Source organism: Mesoplodon bidens (assembly GCF_964165515.1).
Source record: "Mesoplodon bidens genome assembly, contig: HAP1_SCAFFOLD_84, whole genome shotgun sequence".
NCBI classification, from domain to species: Eukaryota; Metazoa; Chordata; class Mammalia; order Artiodactyla; family Ziphiidae; genus Mesoplodon; species Mesoplodon bidens.
Window position 1 is genome coordinate 839,354 of NW_027672468.1, and position 27,518 is coordinate 866,871.

Below are 27,518 nucleotides of genomic sequence, written 5' to 3' on the forward strand. Positions count from 1 at the left end.
AACACACAAATTCTGGCTTTACCACACAACCTCCTGCCCTTGGAGAAACTGACCCCGTACAATTTACACCGGTAAACAAGTTGGTATGACTCTCTAGTAGTATGCTGAGAAACGTTCAATTTGCTTTAGACAATTGGTAGCTTTTAAAATAAAGATAGATGCGTATATAAATATATATGCACACACACACATATAGACATATAAATTAAAAATCTCCATGCTATGTCTACTATTTATTCTTGAACGAGGAATATGAACCTTATTGAATTCAGGATGGCTCAGAAGCAGAATCCCAGCCACCGGTGAAGTGACAGACCACTACGCTTTACGCGGCTCCGAGCCAGGGCCACCGACGTCACCCTGACTCCAGCCAGCAACCTGAATGGACTACAAGCTGCTGCGGCCACACCCTCCACACATATCATACTTCTCTCCTAGAAAACAACTCAAACTATTATTTAGAAATCAAATTATATTGGCACGTATACTTATCTAAGTTGATGGAAATAAACGGCCATAACACTTCGTTTATAATTTTTAAGTAGCTCCTCCCCATCTCTTGTTTATCGACAAGTTGATAAACTTGGCCCCAAATCTACTATGCATTTAAAACTGCTAAGCATTTAAAACAACAGGCAAAGGACCTTACTTCTTGTGCTGGGCCTGTAGTTAGAATCTTAAATAGAGTCTGACAGATAATTATAGACTAATTTGCATTTAATATCAATACCATGCCTACTTCTTAAACAGAGGACAAAAGTGCATGTGTAAGATCTGGTCTACTTAGTTGTACGTCCCTCTGCAATATTCTTAGCCTTTCATGAATATGCTCTATATTTTTAAACTACACAAGGTCCTCTGCAAGAAGAAATGATTTCCCCTGTTATTTTGGCATCACTCCCTGCTCCAGTAAAACACTGGACTGTCCATAAATGTATACAGACTTTAAAACAATGTCGATTGAATACTTATGGTATTAGAAATGAAACTTCTTGCTAACAACTGCAAAAATCAAGCACACCAGCTGATAGAGAGGCACTTACTGACTCCCCAAAACTCCCGCCTTACCTAAAAATAGTGTCCCAGCTTCCCAGCCAAAAGGACAGACTAAAAAAGCTATGTCTTCATTCAACTCAAAGACACAGACCCTCGCTTCACCACAAACTTCAGTACTATGGCATTTCCCATTTTAGAATGCTTCGTGTGACAACCTGTTCAGTGGCCAACCACCAACTTCACTTTGAAGTCAATACTAACACTTCACATGGTCTACACGTGTGAAAATTGTGGAAAATGTCTTGACACAGCTCAGGCCAAACAACACTAGCCACACAAGATGACCTATTTCTAAATATTCCCTTTTGCATTATAAACAAACATCTCCATAGGCCCTAAAGTAGATCATTGGTTCTTTCCACAAAGTAATATGTATTTAAAAAAAGATAAAAGGTACAGATTGGGAGGTCTAAGGCATGAATATGCCTCCATCTGTTAGCTGAAAATAAATAAATTTTAAAATCCGTATTTGCTCTGCTAAGAATAAAAATAAAAATATATGTAATACACACAAGCACTTCTGAGTTTCAAACACAAGCAAATGTGGTGTGTGCACTTACAAAAAGATCTTGGTTTATGTCCACCTTCCTCTCCCAAGTTTTTTTTTTAAGGCAAAAATGTCAATTGTATGCCTCAACCTGGAATAAAATAAAGCACAGCTTACTCTTCTTAAACAGATGTGTCATAGAGATGAAAACTTTGTGAGTGAATTTCAAAATTCAAAGGCTACTCAGATGTGTTAAAGGAAAAACAAAACCCTGCAGTAACCAATCTACAATAACAACTTACATTTTCTCAATAAACCATAGTAAAATATTTTACAGACACACACACTCAACTCGCACTATAGTATAGTACATCTACAATGACTAAAATAAAAAAATAAAAAGATATATTTTTAAAGTTGAGAAAATTACTTGTGAAGAATGTAAAATTAGCAACACTGTCCTTCTCACCAGTACAGAATACTGACTGTTCACTGACACTCTATTCATAATGTTCTATAAATCCAAAGCCTTATGAGTTAGATTAAATAAAGCAACACTCTGAATTCACACACTACATGTGACCAGAAGATAATGACAAGCCAGTCTTATCCCTAATAACCTAACCAAAATGCAACACTATCATTTTTATTTCCAAATAATTATGAAGAGAGCCAAGCACTGTTCCATTTTTCAGAAAATAAAAGCAGGATTTGCCTGAAATCATTCTTTCCAATGCAAAGGGTGTACTTTACACGAGTCCCACAAACTGTAGACACACAAAATCCGCATACACAATCACTAACACTCAATGCAGACTAAGTGATGGACACCAAAGCACAGATAAAATTAAGACATTCAATTAAAGTTACACAAGGAAATTTAAATAGGCACACTATAATTACCCCTGGTGAAGATACTAATCAAGGATGGCTGCAAATAACATTTGGCTCTGGATAAGCTCCAGTAGCTGAAAAGTTTGGTATACTTGACACAGATGTCCTTTCCAAATCTAGCCCTGCCTCTACTCCCATTTGACTGAGTGAGTGATTTGGAAATAAAGATGGCCCCATCAAGTTACTTAGTTGCAGTCTCACCCTCATGACTTGATTAAAATAAAGAAGGAAAAAAGGTAAATCATTTTTAACTGCAGTCTCACCTTACACATCTCACCAGCACTGTAGTTCTTTAGTCATCAATGATTTCATCCAATTCCTGAGATAAACAGAAAAGTAAAATATGTCTAGACAACACCAGTAAAGAGACATGTAGAAAACATTCTATCAGCCTGAAGTGAAAGGGCATATAAATTTCAAATGGAAAAAGTTACCAAAATGGTACAGTACACAGCTTTGTAAATGAGTCTGTTTGCTTTACTTTAAAACAAAAACATTTCCTCTCTGTGTGAGAAAAGAATAATTATAAAGTGTTCTTAAAATCCAAACATAAAAATGTCATATCTCACTGAGCTTACTTTCAACAAATCAAATGAAAAAGAAGGAGAAAAAAGAAGAGATGATGGAGAAGAAATCCATTCATACGAGTTTAAGAGAGGGCAAAATTAAGAACAAACTAGCCAGGACGACGCCTTCCTCCCGCCTCCCCCCGCCCAACTCTAGGAATACCACTGTCTCTGGAGTTACACATCTATAAACGATTTGCCTGAAAAGTGTAAGTGGTGAGGGTGAAGGAACAACAATTTTGAGTGCCAAACACAACCTGAGGGTCTCAATCCAAGAAGAATCCTAAGACCCTGATTTCCAACCCTGGCTGGACGATCGATCCTCAGCAAAGGGGAGGGTGCAGAAGGCTCAAATAATTTGGGGGGAGAGCAATCAAAGTTCCTTAGATAAAGCTGCGGTCCCTTAGCTCAAGAAAAGGGAAGTCTTGAAGGAATCTCCAGGAAAGGATCCTCTGTTTTTGTTTTTGTTGATGTGCTTGTGGCCCAATGAGAATTTCCGAGGAGGGGGCGGAGAGAGGGGGTAAAAGTGAAGCTCAGGCAACAGCCCTAGGCGGGGGAGGGAGGGGTGCACCCCTGACCCACTTTTCCCCGCGCTCACCCTCCGGCCCCCGCCCCACCCCGCGTGGAAGTCAGAGCCCAGAGGGGGCAATCGAGCGGGGCATGGGAGGCCTGCACGCTCCCCACCCCCAGCCGCGACACGGAGGAGGGGAGCGTGCAAGGCGGCTCGACTCCCCCTCCCGGCGTGCCGTGGGCTGGACAAACCTCCCGCAGGCTCGTGGCCGGGGTCTGCGAGGCCCCCTCCACGGCCTGGGCCGAGGGCTCCGCGGCCCCCAGCGGAGGGGAAGGGGGCCAGGGAGGGAAAGAAGCTGTAAGCAGCCCCAGCGTCCGGGCCTCGCCTCGTAGAGCCCCGCTTCCCAGGCCCCGCCGCGGGCCGTCTGGGCCCCAGGCCCGCCCCGGGGCCGACCCTCCCGGGACTTGGAGGACCGGAGGGGAGCCCGGTTCTCTCTCTGGAGGGCTCCGGCAGCTCGCGGAGCAATCCCAGCAGCAAAGAAGGGGGAATTCAGGACTTACCTCTCATTACTTTCTACGCCATCTTGGATCCAATATGGCAACGCCCCCACAAAGCATTATGGGTAAGAAAGAACCTTTAAAGTGACCGCTCCCCTCCCTCGGCCTCGGACTCCCGCCTCCCGCCGCCTGCACCGCCCCTCGGGCCGCACCTCCCACCTGGAAAGTTGCCCCCGGCGGCTTGGAGTCCCAGAGGCCCGCAGCCCTGTCCCCACCTCCCCCGTACTGTTTTCCTTTAAAACCGCCCCCCATGTTTAAAAACGTGGCTTTGGGTCTTTCCCCTCGCTCCTGCCCCGGCCTCCCTTCCCCCCACCCTTCGCCTCCACGCCGGTTCCCTGTACCCCGCCGCCCTCCTGTCCTGGCAGACACCCCGCGTCTGCATTTAATCAGCCCGAGGTTTCTCTGCTGCTGGCAGCAAAGAGCCGCTCATTGATTGATTTATGCGTCTGTTATTGCTCTAGATCTTCGGTGCCCGGAGGCGGGCTTCGTTGCCCGGAGAGGGGTCGCCCTCGGGGCCCTGGAGCCTGGCAGCCCTGCAGGCCAACCGGTGCTCTGACTGCAGCATCCGCGTATGGAAAGATGCTTGTGTCCTGCCAAACCGTTCTGGGGCCGTCGGGCTCCGGAACCTGGGCGGACACTGTGTCCCCGAGCCTACAGGCATCGCAGCGCTTTAGGGAGGGGGAGGGGGAGTACTAAGCGAAAAGCAAATTTTACCCCTGTTGACTCTCCCTTCCGCTGTCTCCTCCCCTCGGCCGGTAATGCGATCTGCGACCCTCTAGATGGGGACCCCACCCCTCCCCTAGGAATGTGGTTTTGGGCTCTGCCGAATCCACCCTTTTACAGTGCGGGCTGCCTGCGAACTGGGACTTCCCGAGGCAGGTAACACGGGGGCGCAGATAGCGAGCTCTGGCCGGCGAGCAGAGGCACGCAAGGGCTCAAGGGAGGGTCCGGGACAGGGGCCGGGGCCGGGAGGAGGGTGCACACGCCACAGTCCACCTGCCGGGTCCCAGCCGGGCGGCGAGCGGAGGACTGCGGGCAGAACTCTGGCCCAAGGCTGGTTGGGGGCCGCTCAGGTCGCCTGGCTGCGATGGGGCGCGCTGGAAGTAGGGGCGCCTAGATGCCAGCTGGGGAACGAGGCGAGCGACCCCGCAGACCACGCCCGCCGCCTGGGCCTCTGCTCCTGCCCGAGGGCTCGCTGCAGGGGAGCTGAGCGCTCTCGCGATACTTGCCGCCCGCTTTCGGTTGTGCAGGCGAGCAGAGCTTCGGCCCGCGCCCTCGCGCGGTGGTCCCCTTGCCTCGGGGCCCGTTGGTCAGTCCGCCGCACTCTCGCCTCCCATTGCCACTGGTCTCTGCTTTGCAGACTTTGGGGGCCTAAGCTGGCTGCTTTTTGGTTTCCCCCAAGCAAATTTTGACCAAGAGGTGTCCAAGGGAAAATTCCTCCAGGACACCAAGACTTGCGAAATTGTATTCGGTATAAAATGCTGTTGAAAGGCTCTGAAATTAGAAGAATGCACAGGCATTAAAGCCCTCCTTCGGTGCACGGGGAGGGCCTGGGGCCTTCGGGTCCACCCAAGGGTTTTACGCTCCACCAGCCCCTAGGAGAAGCCTCTCTCGAGGAACCTGGACGGTTGCTGACAGAAGCCCTGCCCCCGGGGAGCTAAAAACTCCACCAGGCAATTGTCCCGGCCAAGTGAGAAGAGTGGGGTGTAGACTCCTTAAGGGATTGGCCCGGGGTCAGCGGTGAGGGAGGGAGCGAAGTGGTGAGTCACTGCAGGCCGGCTGAGAACGCGGCGTGCCAGGAGGGCCCTCACCTGAGTCACCGCTTCTCTGAGCTCCGAGTGAGTTGGGAAACTGGAGCCTGGAGCCAAGTTCTTGGACAATCCAGGCCCCGCCGCCACGCGGGGCCGTGGGCTGGGGGTGGGGAGGCAGCGCTGCTCGCGACCCTCTGCCACTGCCCGCTGCAAAATGAGGCGCCCTGCCCGTCTGGAAAAGGCTCCAAAATCTCCCCTTTACGTGGTAGCCAGTTACAGTTTCCAGTCCCTCTTCTGCACCTAGTCAACCCCTCCTATGCACTGACTTATTGCTTGCTTTCTGTTTACCCGGCACCTTAATATGTGTGGTCTGAGTTTCCTGTAATTCAGCATTCAGTAAGCTGAGGGCAAGGACTGTACCTCGCCCATGTTTCTTTAGGAGGTGCTTTTCTTGGCCTTGCATAGGCCTGGACCCAGAGAAGAGCTTGATATATATATGACTGCCTGACCCACCCGTTCGTCCAAGACAACGTGCATCCTGGCCCATCCTAGTGCAAGATGCCACCTGTGGCCTCAGCTAGAAAACCCTCCTAACTCCTTTCGCTGCCTCCACTCTGCCCCCTACTGTCTGCTCTCCATCTGACCAACCCAGTGAGGTCTGTGAAATGTTGTCACGTGAGTCCTCTGCTTAAACCCATGGGAGGTGTCCTCGTCACACTTAGAATAAAACCAAATTCCTAACCATAGCCTACAAGGTCCCATGTGAGGGGGCTCCTCACCATAATCTGGCCTTCAACATTCCCCTGCAGCACTGCAAGCCTCCCTCCAGCCAGATCCTTGACCCCCAGATCTGATGGCCATCATCCTTTTAGCGCTCAGGTCTCAGCTCGGATGTCCCCTCCTGGAAGAGAATTTTCATGATCCCCTTCACCAAAGCAGGGCATTCTCTATTCTTTTACCCTGGATTAGGAATGTTCTTGTTTGTCTATTTGTTGATTGTTTATTATCTGCCCCAGCCCCCTTATGGAGTATAAGCTCCAGAAGGGCACAGGCCTTGTCTAGCTTGTTCACTCAGGGCCTGGCACATATATAGGCATTCAGTAAAGATTTGTTGAATGGATGACCAAACCTTTATGAGAGCGAGGGGTGGTGGTGAAAGAGTGCAGAAGCATGGAATGAGCAGCTGATGGCCCTGCCCATCATCAGACCACTGGGATTGTACACAGCTAGATGCAGGCAGGTAGGAGTGGAGTTGGGGGGAAACAGACCCCTTGGTCACCATTAATGGTGCTCCATTCTGATTCTGATCGGATGAACCACAGCCCCGAATAATTCCCCACTCACGCCCGCTTCCTTCCCTCACTTTTTTTCTCCCCATCCCCAGCAATGGCCACATCTTATTCTGTCCAGACCTAAGGATCAGCCTTTGGGTCTCTCTTGTTCAACTACACTGCCTGCCCTTCTCTTTTGGTCTCAAGGCTTTGAGTAGCGCCTTTACCCTGAGAAAGGACTCTAAACCTGTAGCTCAAGCCCAGGGCTTTCTCCTGAGCTTCAGACCCTAGTCCAGCAGCTTTTTAGCGTCTCCACATGAAACTCGCATGGACGTCGCAAGCTCAACATGTCCAGAGGTGAGTTCTTGAGTTCCCCCCACAAACGTGCTCCACCATGGTCTTCCCTAGCTCCATCTCTTAATTGCTCAGGCCACAGTCACTCCTGTCTTTCTCTCAAACTCCATCTTCAATCCATCTACAAATCCTGCTTTGCCTTCAAATTGTATCTAGCAACCGACATCTCTTATCACCTCCATTGTTGCCACTCTGGTCCCATGCACTTTTATCTCCTTCCCTTTGCCCCCATTCAGTGTATTCCCAACGTAGCCACCACACTGGTCTCGATAAAGTGCAGATCGAATCCTAGCTCTCCTCCGCTCACACCCATCTGATTTCTTCTCATCTCATTCAGAGGATAAATCTAGAGTCCCACACGATTTGCCTCTGATTTGTTTGACCTCATCTCCTGCCTCTCTCTGCTGGCTCTGTTTCAGCCATAATGGGCTCCTTTTTGAGTGTTCCCTCTTCCAGTCACACCGTCTCCCCTATATTCACATGGCTCATGCCTCTGCTTCCTTCAAGCTTTGCTCAGCCCCGTGAGTCCATCTCTCGCCAGTCTATTTAAATTTTCAATACTCCCCCCTCCCAGACACTCTATTTCTTTCCTGTATTTTTCCCATAGCATTTATCACCTCCTAAGGTAATAAATAATTTGTTATTCAGTTTCTTGTCTGTATCTTTCCACGTGAAGAATCAGTTTGCTGGTCACCAAAGACTTGTGTTTCTTACTGGGAACTGCATTTCCCAGCCATGCCCTTGCCTTTGGGGCCATGTGACTAGTTCTTGCCAATAGACGTGAAGCAGAAGTGTGACTCTGAATGAGGAGGGCAGATCTGCATGACCAAAAATACATGCAAGGACTCTCAGCTGAGCAGACAACAGACCTTAATTATGTTAACCTGCTGAGAAGTTGTGATCTGTTTGTTACAGCATTTAGCACCTCAATCACTGTACCTTGGGTACAGTGGCCCACTAGAACAGAAGCTCAGTGAGGGCAAGGGCTTGTGTAGGTTTTGTTCATTTGTTTCTCCTCAGTGCCCAGAACAGAGCTTGGCATATAGTGGGTACCTAATAAATATTTGTTGAGTGAATGAATTAGTTTCCTTTTTCCACGACCAGTCAAGAAAATAAGTGAATGGTTGGCAAGGAAAGGACAATGTGAAAGAAATTTTTTGTTTGTTTGTTTGTTAAACAAGTAGTAACTCTGGATTTCTACAGAAGCACTGGCTACAGGTCTTGGTCAAACTAAATGGAGCTTCCTTTAATTCTGTCCTCCCTGCTTCATCTTTCTCTTTTCTTCTTCCCACTTTTCTGCCTTCTCCATCTCTATCCCTCTAGGTCCTCTTTCTCTCTCCCCTTCTTCTTCCACTCCTTTTTCTTCCATGGATTTTCTTCTGTTTTTATTCCCACTTAATCTAAAAAAATTCACTGCCTGTTAATGTGAGCTACTGTGAGTACTCAGCCAGGATATCTACTCCAGGTTACTTAAAATAGAGATGTGGGAAATAACGTGGTTTAAAAAATAAAGAAATATTAAATCCATGGACTCCTACTCTCCTTCTACCTTTAAGGCCCACTTCATTTCTTTTTGAAATCCAGAAAAGAAGTGATGGTGGTCCAGATAATTCAGACTAACCCTCCCACTAAGGACTACTAAAACAAAATAGACAATGTATTCCTCAAAACATCTGCTTGGAAACATCTGGTAGGTTAATAAGAGTGAAAACTATCAGGGGTAGACAGAACAGGGAGGTGATTCTAAGGTTTGGGGTCCTTGTGCCCTAAGGTCCTTTGCATTTTTTTTTTTTTTTTTTTTTTTTTGCAGTACGCGGGCCTCTCACTGCTGTGGCCTCTCCCATTGCGGAGCACAGGCTCCGGACGCGCAGGCTCAGCGACCATGGCTCACGGGCCCAGCTGCTCCGCGGCATGTGGGATCTTCCCGGACCGGGGCATGAACCCGCATCCCCTGCATCGGCAAGTGGACTCTCAACCACTGCGCCACCAGGGAAGCCCGGTCCTTTGCTTTTGACAGCAACTTAAGTCCAGAGTAAGTATCACCTCGCACACATTAAGACAACTGTTATCAAAACAAAAACAAAAAACAGAAAATAACAAGTGTTGGCAAAGATGTAGTGAAATTAAAATACTTGTGCATTGCTGGTAGGAATGTAAAATGGTGCGACCACCATGGAAAACATTATGGCAGTTTCTCAAAAAAAGTTAAACAATGACCATATGACCCAGCACTTCCACTTCTGGGTATATAACCAAAAGAATTCAAAGCAAGGACTCAAACAGATATTAAACACTCATGTTCATAGCAGCATTATTCACAATCACAAAAAGGTGAGAGCAACCCAAGCGTCCATCAAGAGATGAACAGATATTTTTTAATGTGGAATATACACACCATGGAATATTACTCAGCCTTAAAAAGGGAGGAAATGCTACACATGCTACAACATGGATGAACCTTGACAACATTGTGCTATGTGGAATAAACCAGCAGCAAGAAACAAACAACTGTCTGATTGTATTTGTACGAGGGCATCTAGAGTAGACAAATTCTTAGAGAGTAGGAAGGGTGATTACCAAGCAGGGGGTGGGGAGGAAGGATGGGGAATTGTTACCTGGATACACATATAGCGTCTTCAGTGTGGTAAGATGAAAAGACTTCTGGAGATTAATTGCAGAACAATGTAAATGTACTTTACTGTACACTTTAAAATGACTAAAATGGTAAACTTCATGTGAACAGAGATTTTACCGCAATTTTTAAAACTTTTAATGGTTAAGACAGTAAATTGTGCATTGCACCACAATTTTTGAAAGAAGAACAAAAATTTAAAAAGACAAACCATGCAAAAACTACCAAAAGAAAGTAGGCATTATGGCAAAAAAGCATGACTGGAAGTAAAGAGGGATGCTTCATAATGATGGTATGCTTCATTCACCAAGAAGACATAACAGTTCTGAATTTGTGTGTGCCTAATACACATAGTCTCAAAATATAGAAAGCAAAACCATGGACAGAATTGCAAGAAGGTAGAGACAAATCTACAAATATAGTGGAAGATGCATATATCAGTAACTGTTAAAACAAGCAGATGGAGAGCTAGTAAGAAATAGATCTCAACAACTGGATAAGCAGACCTTACCTAATAGATATATAGAGAATACTGCACCCACAACTGCAGATCACAAATTCTTCTCCAGTCTACATGGAATGTTTATGAAAATGCTGGGCCATATAACAAGTCTCAACAAATTCAAATGCTCTAAATCATACAGAGTACATTCTCAGACAGTGATGCAATTAAGATAGAAAACAAGTAAGAAAATATCTACATATTTCAAAATTCTTTTTTTTTTTTTTTTTTTTTTTTTTGCGGTATGCCGGCCTCTCACTGTTGGGGCCTCTCCCGTTGTGGAGCACAGGCTCCGGACGCGCAGGCTCAGCGGCCATGACTCACGGGCCCAGCCACTCCACAGCATGTGGGATCTTCATGGACCTGGGCACGAAGACGTATCCCCTGCATCGGCAGGCGGACGTTCAACCACTGCGCCATCAGGGAAACCCAAGAGGTGGTTATTATGTAGTCATTAAGAACAATGAGTTTGGGAATACCCTGGCAGTCCAGTGGTTAGAACTCTGGCGCTTTCACTGCTGAGGCCCGGGGTCAGCCCCAGTTTGGGGAACTAAGATCCCGCAAGGTGCTCGCAGTGGGCAAAAAAAAAAACCAATGAGGCAATGAGGTCAATCCGTAAGTACAGACATGGAAAGATGCCTACAGTACATTAGGAAAAAAAGCAACATGCAGATCAATATGAGTAATATCCCAATTAGGTTGAATATCAAAATAAAGCAAAACAGAAAACCTGAATGTGTTTATATATGTACAGGAAAACCTGGAAGGCTGCAAACTGATTGTTAATAATGGAGTTACCTTTCATAGTGTTGGATTATCACTTTTTTTTTCTCATCGTACGCGGGCCTCTCACTGTTGTGGCCTCTCCCGTTGCAGAGCGAAGGCTCCAGATGCACAGGCTCAGTGGCCATGGCTCATGGGCCCAGCCGCTCCGTGGCACGTGGGATCTTCCTAGACCTGGGCACGAACCCGTGTCCCCTGCATTGGCAGGCAGACTCTCAACCACTGCGCCACCAGGGAAGCCCAGATGATCACTTTTTAAATTACGTACTTCTTTGTATTTTTTTTTGTCAAAGACATGTATTACTTATATAATTTTTAAATTTTGTTTATTTATTTAATTTATTTTACGCTGTGTTGGGTCTTTGCTGCTGGGTGTGGGCTTTCTTTAGTTGCAGCAAGCGGGAGCTACTCTTCATTGTGGTGCGTGAACTTCTCATTGAGGTGGCTTCTCTTGTTGCGGAGCACGGGGTCTAGGCACGTAGGCTTCAGTCGTTGTGGCATGTGGGCTCAGTAGTTGTGGCACACGGATTTAGTTGCTCCGCGGCATGCCTGATCTTCCCGGACAAGAGCTCGAACACGTGTCCCCTGCATTGGCAGGTGGATTCTTCTGTGAGTTTTTTTTGTTTGTTTGGTTGTTTTTTTTTTTTTTTTGCGGTATGCGTGCCTCTCACTGTTGTGGCCTCTCCCGTTGTGGAGCACAGGCTCCCGACGCGCAGGCTCAGCGGCCATGGCTCACGGGCCCAGCCGCTCTGCGGCATGTGGGATCTTCCCGGACCGGGGCACAAACCCGTATCCCCTGCTTTGACAGGCGGACTCTCAACCGCTGTGCCACCGGGGAAGCCCTGGCAGGTGGATTCTTAACCATTGTGCCACCAGGGAAGTCCGTATAATTTTTTTAAATAGGTAAAAAACATGAATAACAAAAACAGCACTGTAGCATTAGAATTGACTTGAACAGTTAGAGGTGCTTAAATACAATTTTGTTACTTTCCTTTTATTTTTGTGACCTTAAGCTTAAAGTATGTTATTGAAATGCCATGTAGATGAAGATTTTTCAAATGTATGAAAACGTAATAGGATTTCCATAGCCAGTTTTTCCATATTTTAATTTTTCTTTTAATTTATTTTTAAACTTGTTTCCCATATTTTAATTTTGTATGAAGTTATTTTAACTACAATTCCATTTTCTACAATAATCAAGGATATAACTCCATTGGTCCAAAGTAAATAGGTGAAGATTAGTATTTTTCACTTATAGGCAGGATATCTAATTTATTTTACTGTGACCTCAATTTTTAAAAAAATACCAAAAGAAGGGCAGATTGATTAGAGATCTTGCAATAACAACTCCCAATTACGGCTTCCCTGGTGGCGCAGTGGTTGAGAGTCCGCCTGCCGATGCAGGGGACACGGGTTCGTGCCCCAGTCCGGGAAGATCCCACATGCCGTGGAGTGGCTAGGCCCGTGAGCCATGGCCACTGAGCCTGCGTGTCCGGAGCCTGTGCTCCACAACAGGGGAGGCCACAACAGTGAGAGGCCCTCATACCGGAAAAAAAAACAAAAAACCATCTTGGGAATTTCCCGGTGCTCCAGTAGTTAGGACTCCATGCTCTCACTGCTGCAGGCCTGGGTTCAATCCCTGGTCAGGGAACTAAGATCCCACAAGCCACACGGTGCAGCCAAAAAATTAAAAATTTAAAAAAAAGAAGGTTAAAAAAATATCCATCTTGCTGGAATATTTTCAGAATTCAAATAATGACAACTATTGTGATTTGATTTCCATTTTAGAAAGTTAGCTCTTTAAATCAACTCACAGGGTAGAGTGAATCAGAAAGGGAGGAGATTAAGGAGACAAGTTAAGAGGTCGTAGTTTTAGTTAAGAATGAAAACTACCTCAACTAGGATAGCAGCATTAAAAAATAAGGATGGTGCAGATTCAAAAGTTGTGGGCAGTGTGAGTTGAGGGAAGGGGAGAAGTTAGGGCAGAGGACACGGAGAAGCAGCCCCTGGGGGCAGCTACCACTTAAATGGGATCCTCTGCACGGGTTTTGTCTGCAGGTTGGTTTGTGCCCAGGCCCCAGTGTAACCAGACCGGTTGGTCACAAGTACCCCAGTATCTACTGCCTTGGAGCCTGTATTCATCTGCCCAGGCTGCCGTAACAAAATACCACAGGCTGGGTGGCTTAAACAACACATACTCACTTCTCACAGTTCTGGAGGCTGAGAACTCCAAGATCAAGGTGCCGGCAGACTGGGTTGCTGGTGAAGGCCCTCTTCCTGGCTTGCAATGACTGCCTTCTTACTGTGTCATCACATGACAGAAAGAGACTGGGAGTTCCCTGGTGGCCTAGTGGTTAGGATTCCCGGCTTTCACTACCGTGGCCCGGGTTCAGTCCCTGGTTGGGGAACTGGGATCCTGCAAGCCTCATGGTGTGGCCAAAAAGAAAAAAAAAGAGAGAGACTGATATCTCTATTTCTGTTCTTATAAAGCCACTAATCCCATCTGGAGGGGCCCACCCTTATGACCTTATCTAACCCTAATTATCTCTCAAAAGCCCCATCTCCAAATATAGTCACATTGGAAGTTGGGCTTCAACGTATGAATGGGGGAGGGGGACATGTGTCCATAGCACAATGTAAAGTCCATGGAAGGAGTGGGCCTCTTTTCTGAGTGAGTGTGTGTCTGTGTGTATTAGATTGGATTTTTTGCCTTTTGTCTGCTATCTTCTTTCCTTCTTCCTTCCTTTATAATTGTACTACACCTGATTTTGTTTTGGGCATTCAGTTTGGCAATATTTAGTAAATTTTCAACTGTGGCCCAGCTATTTCACTTCTCTGAGTGTCCATGTAAAGGAAAAACATACTCCTGTGTGTTTCCTCTGCTCTCAGTATTCTACTAAAATGCTGATTCACTTTTTAAAAATTAATTAATTAATTAATTAATTTTTTAAATTTTATTTTTGGCTGCATTGGGTCATCATTAGCTATGTGCCGGCTTTCTCTAGTTGTGGCAAGCATGGGCTACTTTTCATTGTGGTGCACAGACTTCTCCTTGCAGTGGCTTCTCTTGTTGTGGAGAATGGGCTCTAGGTGCACAGGCTTCAGTAATTGTGGCATGCGGGCTCCGTCATTGTGGTGCACTGGCTTAGTTGCTCCATGGCATGTGGAATCTTCCCAGACCAGGGCTCAAACTCGTGTCCCCTACATTGGCAGGCAGTTTTTTATTTATTTTTTATTTATTTATTTATTTATTTATTTTTTGCGGTACGCAGGCCTCTCACTGTTGTGGCCTCTCCCGTCGTGGAGCACAGGCTCTGGACACGCAGGCTCAGCGGCCATGGCTCACGGGCACAGCCACTCGGTGGCATGTGGGATCTTCCCGTCCTGGGGCAGGAAACCGTGTCCCCTGCATTGGCAGGTGGACTCCCAACCACTGCGACACCAGCAAAGCCCTGGCAGGCGGTTTTTAACCACTGTGCCACCAGGGAAGTCCCTGATTCACTTCTTTTTCCCAATTCACTTTTAATTAATTAATTAATTAATTTATTTATTTTTGGCTGCATTGGGTCTTTGTTGCTGCATGCCGCTTTCTCTAGTTGTGGTGAGCAGGGGCTACTCTTCATTGCAGTGCGCAGGCTTCTCACTGTGGTGGCTTCTCTAGTTGCAGAGCACGGGCTCCAGACACGCGGGCTTCAGTACTAGTGGCACACGGGCTTGCTAGTTGCGGCCTACGGGCTCTAGATCACAGGCTCAGTACTTGTGTCACACAGGCTTAGTTGCTCCACGGCATGTGGGATCTTCCCAGACCAGGTTTCAAACTCATGTCCCCTGCATTGGCACGCAGATTCTTAACCACTGGGCCACCAGGGAAGTCCCTTGTGATTCACTTTTGACACTAGATGTGTGTGGGTTTTCCACACATCAGGCAGGAGTTGTTAAATAAATTATAGTGTATCTATACTATAAACTGGTATTCAGCCAAAAATAAAGTAGAGCTGTATCCACTGAGGTGCAAATATATCTATGACCACATCGTTTACCAAAAAAAGCAAGTTCCTATATAAAATGTAGAGTCTGGTTTTATTTTACTTTTTTAATATTTATTTATTTATTTTGTTGCACTGGGTCTTAGTTTCTGCCAGCAGGCTCCTTAGTTATGGCTCACTGGCTCCTTAGTTGTGGCATATGAACTATTAATTGGGGCTGTAGAAAGAGAATCAGTAGGCCTTTGCATCTGCCCTGGGGTGCACCGAGGTTGCGAGCCCAGGTGACTGATGGGGGTGCCGGGCGTGGGCTGGGGGACAGGCGGTGTTTGTATTAGATCCATCAAGCTGGAACTAACCCTCCATCCAAGAGGAGAAGCCCAGCAGGTACTGGGGCCTCCGCTGGTTTTGTGTTCTCTCCCTTCAGAAGAAGAGCTGTTCGTCTGCGTACCACACAAAAAAAGGAGAGATGTGTGTAATCCTGGGGAAACCTGGGGTGTTCCCGTGTCACAGCTGCTGGGTGACCAGTGTCACCTGAGCTGCGGTCTTTGTGTGGCTCCAGCAGCTGCTGGGCCTCGGGCAGGATGTGCTGGCACCTCCCCCCGGGAGACAGCCAGTCCGGGTCCGGGGTGCACAGGAGTGATGAGAGGAGAGACCAGCCCTCCCTCTGCATGTCGCCTCCTGCCGCCCTTCCCAGATCCCCTTTCCTCCTCCTCGCCCCGGGCCCCTGCCCTAACCCCTCCCCTCTAACATGTTTGACTGGTGCTTACTTTTTTCCCACCCAAGAATGTGGCATCACCCCAGAAAGTGAGAACCTGACCTTGTCATCGTCAGGAGCTGTTTACCAGTCGTCCTGCACAGGGACGCCTCTCTCCTCCACAATTTCCTCCCCAGAAGGTACATGATGGTGGATGGGAACAACTGCAGGTCCTTCCCCGTCAGCTGAGTCTGTAGTGCTTCAAATATTTCCTCGCAGATGGACTGGGGAGCAGCAAACTAATACGTAAGCGGCAGACAAAATAGGACACGGCTTGAGAGGAAGTGAGACTCACTCCCTTGCAAAGAGAGGGCGGTCTAGCGGCTGAGCTGGGGGAGAAGCAGGTATCTCACTCCCAGTCCTGCTGTCGTAAGGTTTTCTTTAACAATATGACAGGGAAAAGCAAATCCCTCATCCCTGAGGTTGAGTTTGGAGCTCTAAAACATAAAGGAGCCAAACCTCGGAAAACCTTCCATTTAAACCCTATTTGGTGAGGGCAAGGCCAGGCCGCTGGTGTCCTCACTGCCCAGGTGCAGCGAGAGAGCTCTGTTCCCAGTGCACTCACAGCAGCCGTGCCTGACCTCCGTGGCCTTCCTCCAACTCCTGTCTCCAAAGACCCTGCCAGCAGCAGTCTGGCCCAGTCGGTCATGTCCATGGTGTCGTCCCAGATCAACACCGACACCGCCTACTCCATGTCCGGCTCCTACATTGCCCCTGGCATGGAAGGGGACGGGGAGGCTCTCCCCTGCCCCCGGGCCACCAGCAGGACCCCCTCAGAAGAAGCAGAGGTAAGAGAGGAGCATGGGATCGCCCTCGCCACTCTGCTCTGCTATGTACTCGAGTCCCAAGGAGCTCAGTCCAGGGCCTGCCAGGGAGATCGGCAAAGCCCCCCAGTGCTCGGGAGGGGAGCCCTGGAAAACAGGGTACCATATCCTTGAATCAAATACTCCCTCAGATGTGATCTTCCGTGTGGCACCACTTCTGTCCTGATGACTTGGTTTGTGTTTGCTGCCAGGTGAGCTGGGTAAGAGAGCCGGTGGCAACTGCACCTTGACTTTTGTTGCTCCTTTGTAGGTGACGCCAGCGGCGTCTCCAGACTGCAACTTTGCGGGCCTCGCCACCGCCGCCAAAGAGCAGGATGCAGAGGTAAGAGCAAGGTGGACGCTGGTGCCCCTCCCCGGTCAGAGGGACTGCCAGCGCTGGCAGAGGATGCAAATAGGATGGGGGCTGTTCTGGAAGAAGCCTTCCAAGGTGGTGCACTTGGATCTGTTAGAGGCAGGGTGCAGGCAGAGGGACTGTCCGATTAGCAGAGGGCGCTGCTCTCAGCGTAATAGGCGTGGGGTGAGTTCCAGAGGGAAGTCTTCCAGGGCAGACCCTTGAGAGGTTGTTTGTCCTCCAATTCACTTAGTATTTACCTGGCACAGGCATCTCACATCTTCCTGGCACTGTGGGACAGAAAGACCGAGTGACATGGCTTCTGCCTGCCCACGCCCCCAATCCACCCATCCCACCCATCCCGGAGCTCCATCTGATGGAGGAATCAGAGTTATAACTCAGCGTGAGAAGTGCTCTGATGTAGGTGGGGCCGAAGTATATGGAATGCCCAGCTCCCAGTGGGGACTCCGCAACTTTCTCTTGAGCCAGATGTTCTCAAAGGAGTATCTGGATGGGATTGGGGATCGTAAAGTGTTTCTGAAAGTTTTATGATCTCACGGTTTGCTTTTTCATTTGACAACTTTTATTTCCACCTGAGAGAAACAGTGTGAGCTAAACTATTACCAAGGCCATTCCTCACAGTCCCAGGGTCCCTCTGTAAGGTGCCTCAGACATGGTCCCTCTGTAACGTGCCTCAGACCTGGTCCCTATGGGCTGATCCTGCCTCTCCAAGCAAAATCTGCCTCTGCTTGGCCTCCCAGCCGTCTCACACGGACAGGAAATGTATGGCTGCCATGAAGGTGATTAGTTCTGTCTTCTGACAATCAGTAGACTCATTTCACTGCTTTATGGACTCACAGTGTCTTCCTTCTGTCCTAGGGAAATGATGTACTAGAAGAAGAGGACGGACCACCCACAGAAGAAGATGGTAAAAGACCTGGTCTTTTGCTCCCTTTTATTATATTTCTTTCACGGGTATTCTCTAAAGGGTAGAGAAAGGGGCACTGGTATGACTTGGTGGCACTGCTCAAGGGTGTGGCTTTGGGGAAAGGTTGTCTCCTTGATGGAATATCAAAGCAAGCAGGGTATCTGAGGACCTCAGCAGCCTTCCTGGCTCTTTCTGGGCCTCTGAGCCAAGGCTGCAGAAGATACATGGAGTTCTCCATCTACGTTGAGTAGATCCTGAAGCTTCTTGGGCAACTGCCATCACCTTCCTTCCTGCTTCAGCTTCTCAGCTGAGTCTCACAGTACTGCTCTAGCAGCCCCAAAGTTCATCTGCAGCAGGAGAACAGCTTCCTCCCCTTGGGGGAACCGACTGTTAGGCAGTAGGTTTTCCTGCTTTAGTGAAGAAAACGGCTGATGTTACAGTAGCAGAAGGATCACAGCCCTGGCGGCACAGCAAAGGTGAGGTGAAGAGACGTTAGCAGCTCAGCATGCACTAGTGTTTGTAGGCTATTGGAACGAGTCTCTTTACCATCGTTCAGGACTCAAGTAGATTTTTTTTTTAATTGCCAGAGTTGGTTTACAATGTTGTGTTAGTTTCTGCTGTACAGCCACGTGAATCAATTATACATATACATATATCCACTCTTTTTTTAGATTCTTTTCCCATATAGGCCATTACAGGGTACTGAGTAGAGTCCCCTGTGCTCTACAGCAGGTCCTTATTAGTTATCTATTTTATATGTAGTAGTGTGTATATGTCAATCCCAATCTCCCAATTTATCCCTCCCCTCCCTTGCACCCCGCCATAACCATAAGTTTGATTTCTACACCAGTGACTCTATTTCTGTTTTGTAAATAAGGTCAATCATATCTTCAGTCGGAAGAATTTTGTTTCTAGTAAGCCGAGAAGCGAAGGAAGGACCTACATATAGAGCAAGGAAGTGGCGGGTGGGGGGGGGGGTTAGGCGAGCTGGGAATCCCACCTGGGATTGTAGGATCAGGCGTCCCAGGACCCGGTGTCTCTTCCGTCTGGTCCTCTGAGGTGCCTCCTCAGAAGGGCAACCTCTAGAGCAAACCTGGATCCCAGCCTGGATGCAAATGTCATGCTAATCGCTTCTGCTTTGGCCATGGCGGTTGCTTGGTGGGTGGTGTGGTGTGCAGGGGGTGCACATGTGCACATGACCACTCTCTCCTGGCCAAGTAGTGCCGGAGGAGGGGTGGTCGCCCAGGCTGTGCTTCTGTCGCCCGCGCACGCCAACCAAGCCGGGGTTGGACGCTACCTCCCCTCGGTTGATGTCTTCAGGGCGCAAGGCTCCGAGTTCTCCATTGTGATTGTTGTCCCCAGTAGAATATTTGCTTCTAAAAGGCACAGGGCAGTACGTGCTTTCCGCCTGACATTCCATATGTGGTTTCCACCTGACATGCTGTACACAGTAGATGTATGTTTCTTCCTCTGCCTTTCACCAAGGAAAAAAAAAAAAACGGGTGGGGGCCTTGAAAAAATAACACCTAAAACTGTCCCCTTCCCATCTTACACGACTGTAGGTTTCTGGTCAGCCCCTTAAAACATCCTCAGAATAGCAAATTAAGTCTCAAGGAAAATAAATCATAATTTTGCAAGTGATGCGATTCTTTGATTTGAGGTGCAAAATTACGGGACCAAAGAGCTTTAATTGCCATTTTATGTATTAGTCATTTCGCAGAGCCTTGTGGTCATAAACACACCCCACGTGCACCGACAGACACAGGCCGGAGCCTGGGGTCACTTCCCCCGTGGCTCTCCTAGCTCTTCCAGCCTGGCTTAGCTCTGCTGTGGGCCCGGGTCTGTGTGTCCGAATCCCACAGACCTCCCCAGCGCCTGATTTCCCAGGAACAAAGGCTGGAAAGGGGCCAGTTAAGGAAACAGTGCAGAACAGAGCGAGAACACAAACGTACCCACACAGTTTCCTTTATTGTCCACTCTCCCCACTTAATTATTGTCTTTTTTTTAACATATGATTTGATGTTTTTTGTCTCCATCCTTAAGATTTTTATTTTAAGGACAGCAAAGCAGAGAAAAACACAGCCAGGTCCTCTCTAACTGCCTTAACTCCGTTACAGGCCAGAGGACATTCGCATTTCTAGGTATGGTGTGTGACAATAACAATGTCTTTGACATCGCCAGCATGAAAGCACTGGACAATAAGCTGTGCTCTGCGGTCTGCTTACCCGGTGAGTGGCAGTCTGCTGAACATGAACTTGGTGGGAGATGCTCCCCTGCTCGCACCCCTGCTCTCGCCCTAGGACACCCATCTCCTGCCCTGCAGTTCCTGCAAGAAGGCATGGGCTTTGCTAAGGTGCTGGGAGCCAGTTGCTGAAAGGAAGTGAGGCGGCCTCGGGAGAGTCCTTGGGCAAAGAGCGACTCTGCTCTAAACGAATCTATTTGGGCATGGAGAAAGGCGCAAAAATACCCCCAAAGCCTTCCGATTTGGCCTGACCGTGCCCCCTCCATCATGATCTTGCAGATCCCATGGCAGCGGGCCTGGTCTTGTTTCCATCAACAGGCAGTTTAAGGCAGACACGGCCTCTGTGATAAGGTCTTGGAAAGAGAGCCTGAGCCCTTGAAAAGGGAACCTGTAGCCCCTCAGAGGAGAGTGGTTAGTTAGGATCAGAGAGGAATTTAAAAGCCTGCATTTTATAGACTATCTCTGTGAACCAGTGAGCCCTGGGCGACCACGAGTTGCCTTGTGCTCCCTAGATTTGGATCCCAAAGGAACGATCAGGGGTCGAGGGTGACTCTTCTCCCTGGTGCCCTAACTCTATAAATTCAATCAGGGCCATCAACGTGCCCCTTATTCCTTCTCATGACACTAAACTGAATCCGGGATGAGTTCTCAGGAGGAGCCCACCTGTCAGTCACACTCTGCGCACTGATGTCTCTCTGCTCCGTGCTCACCAAGGGCTTCACCAACCATGGCTCTAAAGCCACATCTTGCCCGGTGGACTAGGTCGAAATTGCCCCTCTTGGGTTCACAGCAGAGACTGCCTTCATGTTGCGTGGTTTGTAATCTCTTAAACATGCCCGGGACATACTTATGCTTCAGGACAGCCACGTCCCGTCATGGGTCCAGTGCTTTACTCTCTTGGCGACGTGGTTACAGGTGCTGGAGGGACACAAACTCCTGTGGTTGCCACTCTCCATCAGATTGCAGAAGACCCAGGTCCTCACCCCTCTGGCCCCATGAAGGCTTGTGGTGGAAGAAGCCATAATCCCCAGAGACACCTCCCACGGCCTTCCCAGGGGCTCTCCGGTCCCTTCCCACTTAGCGTTGACCCAGCCAGGCCTGGGCCAGAGTGGCTGAGGTCCAGGGTACACTTCACTTCCTGCCTTCCTACTATTTACCTGGCTGCTGCCTGTCCATTTGTTTCTCATGTCTTTTTGCCAAATGTACGTCTGTCTGTCCAGTTTGTTTATTTTGAAACTCATTTAGGTTATCCAGACTTCGTGTGAAAGTTCATGTTCACCCACACCCAACCCCAAACTTGCTGGGCACACGCACATCTGAGGGGCCCTCGCTGAGGCTTCCGTTCCTAACTGGCAAGAGCCTGTATTTAATATGCTGAAATTTTCCTGGAAAGAAATATTTGTGAGACTAGATTAATCCCTGTTCCACAAAAGCGGGGATGCTTCTGTGGCAAAGGTTACAGGCAGGATTTGTTTTGGTCACTAGTTGGGGAAGATGCCATCTCTGCCCTCACTCCGCCCTGAGTCTGTGGCAGCTGTGCCGGCCAGCCGCTCACTGGGTTTCAAGAGAGGAATCTAGGCTCCTGCCTCCCTGCAGTGGCTCCCCACCAACCCCCGTGTTGGGCAGAGAGAGCTCCTGGGAATTGTTTCAGCCACCCATGCTGGTGGAAACTGACCCCAGGCCTTTTGCTTCCTCCTCTCCCTAACTCCTTCGGGCCAACCTGCTGGTGGATGTTTATTCCACTCTAGGATTGCGGCAGGGAGCGAGACCTGTAAGGAAAACAATGCTGGGCTTCTTTATGTTTATCTCGAGAGCCAGCCATTCTCAGATTAAACTGGCTTCACCGTTCAGGCCAGACATGAAACCGAATGACAGTGGCGGCTGCCGGGAGAGGGAGTTGAGGGTCGCATCGTAGTCTCACCCCGAGGTCTCAAGGGCTCTTACGGGAGAAGGAAAGTGCATCTGCTCTCTTGGTAAAATGTTTCTCGGGTTCTGCTGTTAGCGTCACACTGGTAGTAAAGACCTGGGGGACTCTCTGGAAGGATCTGTCGGGTCAATGTCAGGTTAATGACAGGAGCATCCACTGTGGTAGGTCCCGTGGAATCAACAGACCTCACCACGCTCAGCTGTAAGTTCAAAGTTCCATCCTATGACTGAGGTGCCTCAGGCTGGCTTGGCCGTCAGGACAGCTTCTCAGGCACTTGGTCTCCCTCTCCACGCTGTTTCCCTCCCCACATGGATGCCACTCCCCTCACGGAGCGCCCACAAGGAGGGAGCCCGGGGAGCATACCGTGGTCCACCCTCCCCAGGCCCACAGGTGCTCTGCCAGGAGCCCCAGCTCGCGGCAAGGATGGCTCAGGTCCCCATCCTCGCTGCTCTCATCAGCCTTGTGGGAGTGATGTTGAGAAAGCACCTGTGTCATTCCAGCACCTCTTCCGCTAAGAAGCCTCTGGGTCTTCTTTGGCCCTGAGACCAAGGTGGGCGGGGGCGATGGTATGTTCTGAGATTGTTCTGCAAGGTTCTCAAAGGGAGGAAATCTGAGTTGACCATTGTAGGTGGTGAGCCGATTAGAAGCGTGAGGCCATGCTAGGTAGATGGGGCCCCAAGGAACCTGATGGAGTATCACACAGGCGTCAGGATAGTGGCCAGGGGACCAGTGACAATTCTGTGAAAAGGCTCTGGGGAGTGTGATGGGAAAAAGCAAAGATAATTTGAGTTTATTAGTGGAAATACAAATGTTTTTGCTTTGTTTTTTTTTGTTTTTTGTGGTACGCGTGCCTCTCACTGTTGTGGCCTCTCCCATTGCGGAGCACAGGCTCCGGACGTGCAGGCTGAGCGGCCATGCCTCACGGGCCCAGCCACTCCGTGGCATCTGGTATTTTCCCGGACCGGGGCACGAACCCATGTCCCCTGCATCGGCAGGCAGACTCTCAACCACTGCGCCACCAGGGAAGCCCGATACAGATGTTTTTAAATGATGGCATTGGACAGGAGTGGGCATACCGATGAAATCTAAAAGTACTTATGGAGGGAATTCCCTGGCCGTCCAGTGGTTAGGACTCAGCACTTGCACTGCAGTGGCCTGGTTCAATCCCTGGTCGGAGAACTAAGATCTTCCAAGCCACTGTGCAGCCAAAAACAAAACAAAGAAAAGTACTTATGGAGACCTGAAATAACCCAAGACTAAGACGCCACTAGGAAGGGTTATGCTTCGCAGATACTAAGGAAAAATCGGAATTAACTTTCTCTTTTCCTGGAGAGAAACTCTACAAGATGGTGGAACTGTTACAAATCTTAAATTTAATTAGTGGCTGGGTAGAGGCAGGAAAGAGGTGTGTGGAATCCCCCTAGATGTGCTCCCCAAATCTGCCTCTAGAGGTCTCCTCACGCCCCTGTTTCTGAGCCTGAGGATGGAATTAAGTGGGAACCACATTTCTCTACCTCCCATGAAGGATTTTCAATCTCCAGGCTCCCTTTTCTGGCTGAGGGCTGGACAGAATGGCAGCACTCGCTCAGGAAGTCCTCCTGCGCCTTCCAGGCTTACCTTCTGCATCCAGGATGCACGGAGCAGCAGGGTTTCGCCGAGGGTCTGGCAGAAGCCTTTTTAGAGGAAAGAGCACCACCGACTGTACCAAGAAGCTGGGGATATCAGAGACTTCAGGTCTGAGTCTTGAGGCTGTTTCAGAAGGAGCCAGTTTTCAGCCCTGGCTCAGAATCTGGACCGGTGGTGTTTGTAGCAAGGACTCAAGAATTCAGAGCCAGGCAGCCTGGCAGCCAGTGGTGGTGGCGGCGAGGCTGCGGCAGTGTTTTGATTTGACTTTGTGTGTGTGTGTGTGTGTGTGTGCGCGTGTGTGTGTGTGTGTGTGTGTGTGTGTGTGTGTCTTCTCTCCTTTTTACCATTTGCTTTTGGTCTTTCGTACCAAACAGCCGCAGTTCCGGAGTCCTGCCCATTAAACACAGAGGAATAAGTATGAGATCTACCAAATTATATAAAATGAAGGAACAACTTATTTCTTCTGGGGCTTCCTAACTTAAAAGGGCAATCTTTCCTGCTCTTCATCCTGTCACCCTTAGAGCGGTAAAGCACTGTGGACCCATGTGCCGGACTCCGGTACCCCCAGGGAGTAAGGATCCCCGCATTCCATCTGGCTGTGAGAGATACCTAAACATTTCCTGTCCCACTCACTCCCCTTCCCCTGGGGTCCACCTCCACAAGACTATTATTAGAGCCTTAGGGCGGATTAGCACACCAGGACATTTATGAGTATACACAATTTATACACGCTGAATCCTAGTGCCATTAAAGGGTTTCGTGTCTTGGGCTGGCCTAACCTGAAGCTGACCCCAGACATTGGTGAGTGGCCTCCCTCAAATGTGACACAGTGAGCCTCACGCCCACCCTCCAGGGTCAGCTGGCTCCGTCCACGAACTGAGCCCTCTGAAGGGCATGGCTCTCGGCTCTGCCCTGGAGGAGATCACCGTGTGCTGGAGGACCCAGCAATTTCCACACAGCATGAGAAATTGGGTGGTCGTACGGGCCAGTGGGGGAACACTTCGGAGCACGCTGGACCCCATCTGGCTTCAGGGGGGGCCTTCTGGGGGCAGGTGCTGGAAGAGGCAGCTCAGCAGTCCTCGGCCCGAGAATGGAAGGCTTTCCCCAAACTCAGGGGGTTAGGGCTTCATCCTCTCCCTTCAGAAGGAGCATCTCACGCCACTGGGGTGACTGAATCAGATGGAGTCAGTCTGTGGGATGGGAGGACGACTTGGGGGAGATGAGTGTAGCCTGAACAAGGCCTGGGGGGCGGATGGTTTTCACGCACATTCTGTGAGTCTGGCGCCCTGCTCACCACTCTTCCATGTCACCTCGCTTAGTCTCACAGCATCCCTGGGGAGTAAGTACTTGTCTCCCATCTGATGGATGGGAAAATCTGGGCTCCAAGTACAGTGACCTGCCCAAGGTCACACAGTCAGTACGTTACAAGCTGGGGCTGTATCCCGGTTTTCTGACTACAGATTTAGACCTTACTAGAGCTTCAACAAGCAGGAGGTCAGGATGGATTGGATACAGAGCCTGAAGGAGAGAGAAGCACCAAGAGTGGGTTTCCAGCATGGGCAGTGGGTGCTTCTCGTGCAGGGACTGCAGTACAAGGGGGGAAGATGATGAGTTTCGTGGATGGTACCCGGGGGACCCCAAAGCTCTGGAGCTAATGTCTCCTGGGGTTGGTGGCACCAGCTGATAGCAACTCTCGGTGGGCTGTTCAGGTGCAGAAGGAGAGGAACAGCTGTCACTCTGTTCTCTGCCATGCCATTTGGTCCCTGGCACCCTGCTGGGCAGCCAGTCCCTTCCTGCCCCCCCCTGGCCCCCACAGCAAACACTAACTCTGAGCCCAAATTAACACACTCTTCTCCCTCCCCTTCACCTCCTCCTGCTCTCGTGAATGTCTCAGCCAGACTCAGTTCCTTTTCCTGGTCCGCTGTAACACTTAGGCAAACTTCAAGACCAAATAAAGATACAAAGGTGGAGCCTACGGCAAGCTCACGAAACAAGGACCATCCTGCATGTCCCTCCATCAGTGGGCCACAGTGGCCATGACTGTCCCTCACCCAGTGGACGCCACTGCTCCCAAGTTTCACGTGCTGTGGTTTGCACCCTGTGGGAGTTCCAGGTAATGCGCATCTTGCCAGTTTTCGTGCCAAACTCCCGGACTGTCCTGCCAGAGACACCATCTGCACCAAACCAAAGGTCCGGTAACCTTCCTTTCCTCTTCTCAGGTGCCTGGCAGGCTGACGACAACGTGGTCAGTTGTCAGAACACGCAGTGCAGACGCTCATCTTCTGGCAGCCTGGAGGACCCCGAGAACAGGCTCTGCGTGTGGGATACTTTGGCCATCTGAGAGCCTTAGCCCCTGTACCAGGGCTCTCCTCCCGTTCTCACATCCCATCCTGGCCTCATGGCACCACTGACCTCCTGGGCATCCTCAGCAAGACACACGGAGACTTTTGAGACCCACGTGAAAGCTGGATGCTGAGGGCACCTGACCCTTCTCCCAGACTCATCTTCTTCCGCAACCGTGATCCTTCCCCTCTCAGAAGGGACTGGAAACCTCTTTTCTCCTTGTGGGCTAAAGCCACTCGAACTGCAGCTCATGAGACCCTTTGCAGAGAGTCTCTGGAATGTTTCCACTGTATCTTGATCCTCAGGTGGAGCTGTGGCCTACAGACTGGTTATTTCTTGTGCATCTTTTTTTTTTCTCCTTAGGAGGTAGACCAAGAAGACTCAAGAGTTTGGGTGACTTCATTACAAACACCCATCTGGCATTTTCTAGTCTCTGGGACATCATAACCAATCTGAGACCTGCAGTTTGGGGTGGCGTTGGGGGATGACTCCTGTGAGAAGGGAAAGCCATATTGCACTGTAAGTGGGGTTTCCCTCAAAATGCATTAGGAGCTCCTCTCTCAAGGACAAGAAGCAGTGGCAACCACCAGAAGGTTGGTTGGGAAAACAGTTCTTGCTTCTGGTAGCAGAGGCTATGCCTCGTGTGTCTGCTTAGGAAGGAGGCCTTGAATCTGAGAACCCCTCAGTTAAATGATGACCTACCGGGGACTTCTTTATGATCAGGTGCACTCAGGAAGGCCTGGGGCTCCATGCTAAGGTGACACTGCAAAGGCATTTTTGACCCCCTCTATGTACCAGGCACTTGTTAGGGACTGTCGTATATTATCACGTTTCATCACTACCGCCCTGTCAGGTGGCATTCTTATCCCTGCTGCCCCCGTCTCCACCCCGCTTTTCTGAAAGAGTTGAAGAAAGAAGCTGAGAGAGGGGTGGACCGGTGGTTCTCATTTGGTGCCCAGGAACCCCAAAGGAGGTTGGGGGAAGGGCTGAGCTGGGGTCAGTGGTGGTCTGGGAGGCTCCCCACCCCACCGGTTTTCCTCCCCTGTCCTCCAGATCAGCTGAGCCTGATGGGGGGAGCCGGAGGTACTGCCTTCCATAGGCTCATCAGAGATTTAGAGATATTGTTCAAATCACATGTGCACCCCACCTCACTCTGGTGTAGGGCATAGAAATAACAGCCTGAAACAGCAAGA